The 9,817-nt window shown below is 39.6% G+C and overlaps 1 protein-coding gene across 9 annotated transcripts in view; it reads left to right on the top strand.

Annotated features, from left to right (window-relative positions):
* Positions 1-9,817, top strand: part of TRPS1 (transcriptional repressor GATA binding 1) — a 210,998-nt gene that overhangs the window by 19,513 nt on the left and 181,668 nt on the right. The gene's annotated exons all lie outside the window — the stretch shown is intronic.

The following is a 9,817-nucleotide window of genomic DNA, read 5'->3' as shown; positions in this document are numbered from 1 at the left end:
TTTTTTTTTCTTTGCTCTTTTTCTTCTCAATTCCTTGCTCGCTCTCTCTCTGTATTTATAAGTTAAGGTATAAAGTGAAATTCTCCTTTGCCTTCTCCGTGACCTGAAGCAAGTGCAGCTTTTCCTTTTCCTATGCTGATCCTTTCAAGACACCTTTGGAAATGGCTTCTGTTGACCTCACTTTAGCATGCTTCTATACTGAAGAGGATGTGAGTCTGGTCAGTTTGCTTGGAAAAAGAAAACAACAACAAAAACCAAACAGATTGAGAGGGAAATACCAGGATAAAATCCATTATTTCATCATGTAGAATCATCTGTGAGGAGCAATGTTCTGAGAAAATAATCCTATACTACACTGCTACTTCTTACTTGTAGTACTAAAAGCTCATAGAAAGGAGATCCTAATACGTTTGAATTATAGGATACTTTGGGATATCTCAGTGTACTGAGTGGGTATTCTAAGAAGCCCTGAAATGTCTTCCCTTAAAAAAATTCATCCTCTATTTATTTCCAAATTGTGGTCTGCAAACACATAATCAGTGTGATAGAGATCTGCCATATCATATCATCCAGTTAGGGCTTTTAATTAAAAAGTTTGATGTGAAAGCGTCGTAGTGGTTCCCCCTTAGGTTTGAAGTTTGTCAGTGTCCACAATCCAAAAATTTAGGAATGTTCATTCAAGAGAATTATGGTCCTGAATCATTTCATTTTGCTTTCATTTCATCCTGTAATTTTTCTCCTCTCCTTTCAAACACAGCTAAAACCATCGAGAAAGGAAAGATTTGAAGTGATTTGCAAAGTTATTTGATTTTTATAAAATTAGGTGGTACAATGTGCTGTATGTGCCAAACTGCAGACAGACCTTCAGCTCATAAATTAAGTACACTTTTTTGTTCTGGTTTAAGCCCGTAGAGACTTCTGCCAGTTAGGTTTTTCTCTTCTGTGATCATCATGCATAATAGTCTGATGCTGCAGATACTTGCAGGAGCGTAGCGAAACTGGTAGCATCATGTATGTGGTTTGATTTTTAATGCATAGCATATTAAAGCATATTTTCTATCCCAAAAGATGTTAGATGAGACTACTGCAGTATATATTAAAACAGAAACTGGACTCCTAAGCAGTCTAATATGAATAACAAAGGTATATAGTAATTAATGCTTAAGAAACAAACCTAAGTAACCAGAAATACCTTTTTAATATAGAAAAACCTGTATTTGAGAATACTTTTAAATATTTACCTTTTAAAAATAAAACTTTCAGATGTTGTTCCCTGCCAAGATCTAAGTCTGCTCAGCTCCGTGTACTGTTTGATTATGTTTATTTACCTATTTGCTGCCAAAGTTTTAAGTAAAGTCACACCACAGTTGTGGTGGAAATGGCAAGCTAACACCTGGAACCAACCTGTGGAAGTGATTAAACTGTTTTTTTGCCAGAGGCTTCCTCTGCTGCTGCAAGGACACTGTTCTCTTCATTGTACGTTCTGCTCAGTGATGCTAATTTTCAAAACGGAGATTACCAGGAACTGGGGGGAAAAAAAATAGGAAGGAAAAAGAAAGCTCATTTTCCCTTTCCACTCTGGGGATGAAAAGAAAGCATGAGATGAGATGATGAAATCTGTTACTTCTAAAATATGCGATAAACCAAAACAATTGGATGAACAATTGTACAGTGAACAAATCACATGTGTAATTCTTTGTTTAAATTAGTTTTAAATGCAAAGCAGGTTTTGTAAACGTCTTGCTTTTTTCTTACTTGCATACCTCGGGCATCACTGGACTGATGAGCAATACTTTAAAGAGATTTTTAATGGTTTTTAATTTAATTCCAGCTTTCATAAACCCTAAAAAAAACCAACAAAAAAACAAACAAAAAAGCCCAACTTATTATCTAGTAAATACAAAACATGGAACAAAATCTGTAATATGTATCCACATAAAAACGTGTAAACACAAAAGATTGTGTTGTATAACTGCTTAATTAAGTGCATATAGGTTCAGTGTACACAAGTTACCATCCAAAGGAAGACTCCTTCCTTTGATAGAACAACTTCATTTAGTTGCAGCTGACATCTTACAGTGATTATTGCCTGAGTTGTCACTTTTCAGAATCACAGTGAAAACATAAATAATTCTTTTAACCTCATTGTTTTGTGTATGTTGAAGTCTTTGGCGTGCCAATTTAAATCGTGACTAAAACTGGTGATTTGTAAATTGCTGTGATTAAAGTCTGTGTCTGTGTAAATAACTATCAGTGCAAATAGTGCAGTGAGTTTAAGATATGCTGTGTACCTGTTCCGCTTTGCTTTTAGAAGGATTTGGCACAAAATTGAGTTATTTCATTAAATCAGCAACGTGGCGCATTTATTGGGTGGTGTGTGGCAGAAATACTGAGTGCTATTTCCAGATTACATAAACATTTTTGTGTTTTCCAGATATCCCTTAGCTGAGGTACCGCTTTAAGAAAAGTTGTTAGTATTGTATCTTCTTTCTTTTGAGATCTTCTTCATTCGGAGATCCCGAGCGGGTTTTAAATCCTGATCTTCCAATTCTGGGACTTGCAGAAATTTAGACAAAATGATTTTTGTAGTAAGTGAAAATGCCAGGGGGAATGCCAGCCTGGAGTTCTTAATATCTTGAGCAAAGGCTGTGGAAATAAGGATGTGTGTTTTGAGATGAACACATTCATTAATTAGAGAGCATTAAGAAAATAAGACCAAATCTTGAAGACCTCTTGTAATTAATCATGGTTTTGTCCGAATAAAATCTGCCTCTGTCTTCCTCAGCGCCTGTTGCAGTAATGGCTGTAAGATACTATCGGATAGAATTACCAAACTATGCTTGGTCTGAACAGGCCTCAGGGCTAAAGCAGGGCCAAATGGAGACCCTGTACTACTGAGAGCAAGTGTTCAGCTGAGAACTATTAAGAGAAAGAAAGTTGTCACAGCTGTGTCCTTTTAAGGTCAACAGCATAAAAGAAGCTTGTCAGGTTGGTGGAGGGAGATGACTTACTGATGTAACTTCGGGCAAAAGAGATAAGCAATAAAAATAGTATTAGGTCTCTGTTTGATAGAGTGACTTCTGTCAGCTTACATAGAGAACCAAGTGAAAAAATGCACCATGTTAGTTACTGTGACAGTGAAGCTGATGCATCGTATGGAAATTTGGTTGCAGCAATGGCACTGGGTTTTGGAGCCTACCTTTTGTTATTTTAATTAAGGACCTAGGTAGATCGGCCAAGTACACTAGGACACAATTAATTTAATTGAAATCAAACACTCAAACTGCTTGGTAGAAAGTTGGACATAAACCACAGATAACTTCTGGTGGTGTTTTTGTTCTTGATGTCCTGCCTGGATGAGGTGTCCTGGTGGGAGTGCAGAGCTGGGTGGAGACTGGTTCGACACCTCTGTCTCTGGTTTCTGTATGGGATGGCAGTTTTTGTGCGCATTTTAAAGATGTTTGTAGTCAGTGTGAACTAATAACAACTTTTCTTCTCTGAACTCCTGTGTAACACAGCGCTCAAATTCCACCCAGTGTAGCTTCTGCTGTGTAATACAAAAGCTGAATATCATTAGCATATCTTACAGAAGTATAGTTTCAAAGCATTTTAATGACAAGGAAGGCATTATAATCCTCCCTTGCATGTTATTTAGTGAATCAGTTTTCTTGCAATAATGATTTCACTTTTCTGAAGGCAGCACATCCATTTCCTGGCAGATAGGGATTGTTTTCTGATGATTTTTTTTCCTGCCAAGTCTTTGTAAGCTCTCCTTCCTTTATGTACAGCTTATGTTCATTCACTCAGACTATCTTTGATGGCTTACCTCTCCACTTGACTTTCTCCCCCTGCTCTGGTAAGCGCTGCAGACCAGCAGGAGCCTCGTTGTGTGAGAAAGCAGCACTCTGGTGCTTGGGTAGAAAAGCCTCTGGTGAGGAGCTTCAGCATGGTGAACTGTGGGGCATGTGTGGGCTGAGGAGGAGAGCATGGGCAGATTTGGGCTCTGCTGTGAGTTTCTTCAGGTGTTTGACTGAGATTTTTGTGGGACTCGAACTAATTCACCCCATGTGTCCAGCTACGGTTCCAGCCCTGGCAGGGAGGGTTGCAGGATTTTCATCGGCAGATGATGGAATGGAGCTGGGCTGAAAATGTGCTGGAGAACACTCCAGAGGAGAGGGCAGCTTCTGCTATTCAAATCATGGAGAATCGAAAACCCTGCGTGTTACCAAAGGAAAAAAAATATGTATCTCTGTGTTATATCAGACAGAAAGGCGTGCCAAATTGTGGCTTATCACAAAGCACTGGTTATAGCAAAGAATATGGATCATAAATAAGTGCATGCCTTAATGGATTTCACTGTCCCAGGAAAAAAAAAAAAAAAGTAATACTGGTATGTCATGCTACTGTGGGGAAAAAAGAAAAGACAGCAAATGGCATGGTATTTGCTAAAGCAAAGCAGTGGGTGAAGGTTGGTGAGGCCCAAATGAAGCCCATAAAAAGCTTTTTAGGAACTGTAAGGATTGTATTGGCCAGTTTGACCACAGAAGGCTTTTCTCCTTAGCCATCTGTTGCCATCCATGTTTTTCTGTGGTGGATTCTGTGAAAATAAAGAGGTGTTAGAACAAGTTAGAAAGATGGGATAGCTCAAAGAATGAGCAAGGTGATGGGCAGAAAAGCGGGAGGAAAAGCTTGTGTTTTCTTCAGCTGGAAAAGAAACAGACATCATCTTGTATCTCTTTGGTTCCATCCAAATAGATTAATTTCAATTGAAAACTGACATTCAGAATTTTAACGCATTTTGTCCTACAGAAAAGGTGGGGAAAAAACCAAAAACAATGGCTTTTACTGACCAACAGTCTTTACTTTTGGTCATTTTTGGAATGAGGGTGTAGTCAGAAACTGCCCGAACTCTCTCCAGATGTACTGTATCTATAGATCTCTGTCCCACTCAGTGTACACAATTTACTGAACGTAACTCTGTGTTGTTTCACTTCTTCTCCACTGCTAAATGTGGCTGTCATTGGGTTGTAGCGGCAGAGCAGTGCAGGGAGCTCTGAGTTACTTCAGTTCATGGTATATCTTTTGTGTACCTATCTAGAGGACTCAGGGGTTGCCTTCCTAATGACTGAAAAGCTCTTGCGTTACAAAAAGATACTCATTGCCTGAGTGAAGTGTGGCACAATCACACATATCAGTGAATGGTAAGACAGTTAGATAATAAGTAAGGAAGCGTCTTCTTTGTGACAAGCCTTGATAATCGGTAATGCTGCAGTTTATCCTTTCTGCCAAAGTAATAAACACTATTCATTTTGTATTATATACCCATATATATATAGAGAGAGAAAGAATATTTTATTATCTTGTATTTTCCCTGGAGATGGGAGTTACTGTCATTTTAAGACTGTTTACTTTAAGGAAAATGCAGAGAGTCACCTTGAAAATAAATATGTTTAAAAAAGTAGAATGGAGGAAAAGAATAACCTTTTTCTCATCTGCTTTCAAGAAAACAGTGCCCTTGGCATGTGCTTCTTCTTCTTTTTTTTTTTTTTAAAGGAAGAGTGGTAAATCTGTGCATACTGTGAAAAAGTGGATTTGTGTATGCTGTGCTGAAGTACTGTGGAAATTCTTAGCAGTGGATAGCTCTTTGAACATCAACCACACTATGTAATCCCTTTTATAAAGTGACCCACCTTTATCCTAAAATTAGATAGGTTTTTATTTTTGCCATGACTGCGTCTGGTGGAAGGATGTTTCATAGCCTTAGTGCTTTGTCAGTTAAAACTCTTGCTTCTCATTTTCAGCCCAAAATTAATCATGGTTAGTCTATTTGTTCTTATGCCAACATGATCCAAAGCTTTTCCCTCCCTAATATTAACCTGCTGCTAGCAATTTTGTTGCTGGTCTAAATGAGCTTCACTTCAGATACTTGGAGAGAGTCCTATCTTCTGCGTCTTCATTAATCCCAGTTAAAATTCATCTTTTTTTAAACATCATAAATAGTTTTCTTAATTCAGTGTCATCTGTGATATATGCAGTGATTTACCTGTTTCTGCTGAAACACTTGCTTGGCACGTTTAATGCCTTGTGAAGTGTGTTTTTGAGTGGTTTATAATTGTGATCAGTTCTTTTTTTTTCTTAAGTTATTTGAGTTAATACAAGTTACAGAGATTCTTATTCCAGGGCATGTACTTGTTCTTAATACTTTTCGTCACAACTTACAATGCAACTTTCAATGGTTTTGTGTTTTATCTTAATACTTGTGCTGGTTGCAGATACCAGGAGTATCATCGAATTTCCTTAATACTTTCTGTATAAACTCACTTGTGTATTTCTCTCATTAAATCATGTGGGATACAGCTGTCTGACATGAGGCATTAGGCCCCGACGGACCAGTTCAAATGGAAGACTTGAGAATGAAGTAGTTGAGTTTCAGTCTCTGCCCTGTCATTTGGCCTCAGGACCAGACTCCCTTCTTGATGAGCATAAGAAAAGCAGTGTAAATACAGCCACAATATGGCTGTTTTGAAATGGGAGCTGTTACCATATTATTCTGCTTTGCTGAGGTCAGAAAGGAAACCATGGTTAGAGACATTTCCCAGCCCTTGGCTGCCTATCTCACAAGGACTTCCCTTCCTCTCTTATAATAATTTACTATTTCATTTAAGGAGGAAAAAAAACAGAGAGAAAAAAGAAATAAGAATGAAAAAATGGCTTAATAGACCAGGGCAGAAAGCCTTCCCCTATATATTGCTTGTAGGAGGCAGAGGTTGACGGGGAGCAGTTGTCTCTCTTGTTCACCAAGTCCCGCTGGCTGCGTGTGCTGTGCTCCCCTTCTGCCTTTCACTTAGGTTTCTGCTGATGGAGCCCAAAGCATGTAGGGGAATGGTGCCAAGCCTGATTTTCTGGGAGCTGTGAAGGTGTTCAGTGTCCCACAGTTCAGATATAGCCATAAGCTGATTTTGGGTTTTCTTGTAGAGCGACGCAAGTAAATGCCAGCCTGTCTGCTGCAGGGGCGCGTACTGCGGAACGAACCGATAGACGCTGCTGATTAATCTCTTGAACATTCCTTTGAGAATTCAGTTTCCATCAGTGCATTTTAATAATTTTTTCATTTTCACCTCTGTATATTCATAATTAAAGGAAGCAGTTCATCCACCAGTAAAACCCTGTCTGGTTCTTTCTTGTGGGCTTCTAATTTCCACGTTGCACAGCACTGTTTTGGCGGTGTGGGCTTGTACAGCGGTCATCTTTTTGCCTTGTCATGCTGCCTAAACCATCGACTTTTCCTCACTTCTTGAATCTCGGTGGTGGGTTTGCTTTCCAGCTTCAGGTCAGCCTAAGACATACTGCCTTTTTGCCCTAATGAAATTGACTTGCAGGGCTGTGAACTCAGGATAAAACGTAGAGATCTGCAGGAAGCGATTAGCAGCTGGTTACTGGTGTAAAGGTTAATGCCTTATGACATTAAGATTTTTATCAGCATGTACAATTAAATGTACGTGAACAAAACTTCTAGACTTTGTACTCTTGCTGTAGCAGAAGGAAAAGATGGTATCCTCTTAGAGCAGCTGTGAGCAAGAGCATCACATGTGACACTGTTCCTCTTGTTTCTATTCCCCACTCCTGCCTTTACAGGGAAAAAAAAAAAATCTCTAAATCCAAAGAAGTCTGAAGTCTGCCTGTGCAATTCTCAGGACAAGTGAACTGCTGAGTCTGCAGCCTGTAATCTTCATTCTGCCAACTGCTCTAGCTTTGCTGTTTCTGAGGAATTTAGAGTGGACACCTTTTGTATGTTTTTGTTGCTTCATTTAATATTTTCACAGAGTTTCGGAAGGCTGGTTTCTCTATAATGCATCCTTGTTTTCTTTTCCAAATGTTATGTCAGTGATTTGCAATCATGATTCAAATCAAAACATGAAATATTAGACGTTGATATGGCAAGCTGTTAGAAGCAGAGGAGATGGCAGTTTTCACTAATAGCAGTCTGTTCAAGTGTGCGCATGCTGCCCAGATCACAGCACTCTGTGGACGTGTACTATTACCCTGGTGCTACTACTGGTAACGTTTTAGATAGACAGCATTTGGTTTGGGCTAAACCAGCCCCACTTTTTCTGCTGGGCTTTACAATTCCCAAGCTCCCTGTTCTTCCAGTGCCCAGTCTCATGGAGCTGAGGGCAGCTGCTTCATGTGCTGGCAGTGTTGCATGGGCCACAACTGGGAGTTCACTCCTGTGCTGGGGGAGCGGGGCTGCCAGTTAGTGCCCAGCCTTTAATTAGCCCAGTGCTAGGATCGTCTTGCACTGAACTGTGAGGCTGGAGTGAAACAAGCATGCCATCTGGTGAGCAGGCAAATGGGAGCAATGTGTAGGTCCTGCTGCTGCAGGTGGAGACAGTGTTAGAAGCCTGTGTTCATAGTGCTGGACAGCGTGCTCCAGGTTTGTACAAGGTCCAGAGCTGCAACAATTTGGACATGTGATAGGATGGGAACTCAGTTGGTTTAGATCTGAGACTCATAAGGAGTAACTATTTTTATTATTGGTGGGTCAGGTTCTGTCAAGATGTTGTGGGATACAATAATGTAAAAGGTTATTTAAAATAAGACTCGATCCCATGCTTGATTTGGCCACTAGATTCTGATGCTGAACAAGACTCAAATGTTAGCTACCTAACACATATGTGACTTTGTGACTTTGTTTGTTGTAGTCTCTGTTCTTTATGCATGTATCCACTCATCATACTATCTACATACAAATGGTTATGTGAATGCTGTCTTACAGTAAGATTTTTATCTGTGTGATCTTGGGTTGTTCTCATTACTCACGAGAGAAGAAGCCACGGAGAAGTTATGGAGATCATTTCTAATTCCTCTCATGTGTTCTTTCAATACATGCTAACAAAAGAATTGTTTAGGAGATGCATAAATGTAATTTGGCTCTGATTTCATCTCTGTCTTCTTGTAAAGCAAGGAATCTTTGTAGCATAAATCCAGTTGTACCAGATTTCCAGGGATAAGAAATTTATAGCTGATGCTGATTGCCCCCAAAAAGACTATAACTATTGTGAGATATTCTCTACAGAAATATCACAGTTTTAGGTCCCATATCAGTTAATCAAGTAATTTTAGGAGCTGGATTCCCTCCTGATTGCTAATAGTACAAAGATCACTTTTGCAGCCTTATGTCTTGCGGTTTATCAGATCAAACTGTTGCAGGAGTAATTATTTACTCTTGACTAGTCCCATTTTGGGAAGAATCTGCGCACTGATGCGTGGCTGAAACATTTATCTCTTGGGTTGTTTTAAATAACAGTTGTGGATGTTCTGAAGCTATTCCTAGATTGGAAAATTAGAAGCAGCCCTAGTTGGGATTGATTGGCATGGGGAGAGCAAACAGCAACAGATTATTGATTGGGCAGCAGCTCGCTGAGCAAGATGACATGGTCTGTGCTCAGCCAACTGGCTGACGTTTGGCAGTCCTTTCACTCCGTTGTGGTTATCTTGCCCCATCTGTGTTGGACTCTCAGCCTCTCCACCTAATTGGCTGTGTTAATTTGTAGCCCGCACCTTCAGATCTCAGGTACATCCCAAATTCCTTTGCACAAGTTGCAACATTACTTCAAAGAAGGTGCTGTTGTAGCCTCTGCAAATAATTTTGGGACTTTTTGTAGGCTGAAAGATGCCAGTGAACCCAGAAGTTGCTTTAATAAGTTTCTTTCTTCATAAGTGAAAACAGGACAAAAGCTTTCCATTTTTTGTGGGATATATCCCAGCGCAGCAAATCAGCCTGACATCGTTACTGGATGGTTCTTAAAACTGGTGA

The sequence above is a fragment of the Phasianus colchicus genome, chromosome 3, assembly GCF_987193195.1.
Source record: "Phasianus colchicus chromosome 3, bPhaCol1.hap1.1, whole genome shotgun sequence".
In the NCBI taxonomy this organism is placed as follows: domain Eukaryota; kingdom Metazoa; phylum Chordata; class Aves; order Galliformes; family Phasianidae; genus Phasianus; species Phasianus colchicus.
Note: the sequence above shows the minus strand (reverse complement) of the source record. Positions and strands in the feature narration are given on the sequence as shown.